This window comes from Echinops telfairi, unplaced genomic scaffold (genome assembly GCF_000313985.2).
Source record: "Echinops telfairi isolate 266 unplaced genomic scaffold, ASM31398v2 ScPeMD7_7469;HRSCAF=8507_0, whole genome shotgun sequence".
Lineage (NCBI taxonomy): Eukaryota > Metazoa > Chordata > Mammalia > Afrosoricida > Tenrecidae > Echinops > Echinops telfairi.
In genome coordinates, this window is record NW_022111372.1 from 86,931,916 (window position 1) to 86,933,967 (window position 2,052).

Genomic DNA, 2,052 nt, shown 5'->3' on the forward strand with positions numbered 1-2,052 from the left:
GATTGTGAGGATGGCGCAAGGCAGATGGTGTTTTGTTCTGTTGTACGTAGGGTAGCTAAGTCTGAACCGCAGCTAACACCAGCAAGACCAAACGCCGTGCATATTTAGTGGACAGCACACATTTCTGCCTATGATGAAACTGTATTCTCATTTTGAAAGTATCTTAAATTCAATTTCAACTTATCTGTTAGGATACCCTGTAGGGAGCCCTAGTGGTATAGAGGATATGCATTGGGCTGTGATCCTCAAAGTTAGCGGGTCAAAACTACCAGCACCTCCGCTGGAGAAAGGCTGGTCTTTCTACTCCCATAAAAACAATTACAGCTTGGAAACGCACAGGGGGTCACTGTGAGTTAGCATTGACTTGATGACAGTGTTCTTCGATTTTAGTGAAGATAAAGGAAACTTAAAAGATTGACTATGTCCATCTTGTTGGCAAGTTTATAGAGCAAATGAAGCTATTTCACAGCACAGGGGGAAGAAATATAAAATAGTACACTACCTAAAAAATAGGTTAACAATTTCTTAAATGTTAAATATATGTCTAACCTATGGCTCAGCCATTATCTTTATAGATATTTCTCTAAGAGAAACAAAAGCATATCTAAATAAAGACTTACATAAGAATGTGCTGAATGGTTTAATGTTTAATATTCTCAAGGTGAAGAAAAATTCAAATGTTCAATTAAGAGCTTATTATATAAGCAAATTATGGAACATCATTGTAATGAAATAATACACAACAATAAAGAATAAATTATTGATTCACAAAACATAAATCCATCTCTAAATTTTTAAATAAGACAGATAAAATTAAGTATTACTTATTATTCTATATACATAAAACCCCAGGACATATACACCCTTCTATAATAATGGAGAGCAGCTCAGTTGTGGTCCAGGGGTGGGTGATTGAGAGGATGGATTATGGAGCACCAGAAGGAACTTTTATCAGATGTCAAATGAGTTCATTGTCTTGATTGTTTCATAGGGGAATACAGAAGTCCAATCTGATCAAAATATGTGCAGTTCACTGTTCATCAATTAAACTTCAATAACATTGTGCAAAAATATCTTAAATTTCCAATATCAAGGGGAATGTGTAACTTCTCCAAATAAAACCCCAAGAAGCATAATTGTATCTAGGTTATCATTTCCCAATAACTGAATCCAATGTTAATTCAAATTAATGCATTAAATACATGTGTTCATTGAAACTGAACATCATTCACCATTAGCTTTTCTAAGGCTCTACATGTCTACATTAAAGGTTTGAAAAAGTGTGAGATAAGGTTACAGACGACAGAGTCAACAATTATTTCAAACTTTTAGTCCAACATCAATGTTTTTATAGACTATGCCTTATTTTGTTCTGTTTCACTACCATATCGTGGGTCAGTTCAACTTTAGTCCTGAAAGTGGCATCTTAGCTTGTTAATTCTTTAAAGAAGTCTTGTGCAGAAGATTTGCCCAATGTAATACATGTTCTGATATCTTGACTGTTGTGTCTTTGAACATTCATTTTCTCTTTAAAGCTAGACAAAATTCTTGACAGCTTCAATCTTCCTAAATGTATAGGCTGTGTTAAAAATAACTTTACAAAATCAGACAGAGATCTGAATTGGCCTGTTTGGGTCAAAATTTATGTGAGTCAAATGGGATATTGATTTTGCGAACATGGATTGTAAAGTTATACCTTGATTAATTCTACTTAAAATGACCTAGAAGGATACTTATAGCCAAACTTCCATCCTCTGTCTACTGAGTGTACATCAGTTCACCTCTCTCCTGGACCACAACACAAGTCTACCAGGAAAAGTTTTGAGTTGGAAAAAATTAACTACTTTTACTTACAAGGTGATTTTTTTTAACCAAAGAACCTTCAGATAATTAAGCTGATTTTTCTTCCTGAAGAAATTTGGATACATTTTCTGCCTAGCTAGAAGAGGATAGTTGGTGTCATTGAATGTGGGTGATGTGTCTTTAAAATTGTTCTAATGCCATCCCCAAATTATCTGGCAGTAACATAGGCAATGAACTTGATTTTTTTTC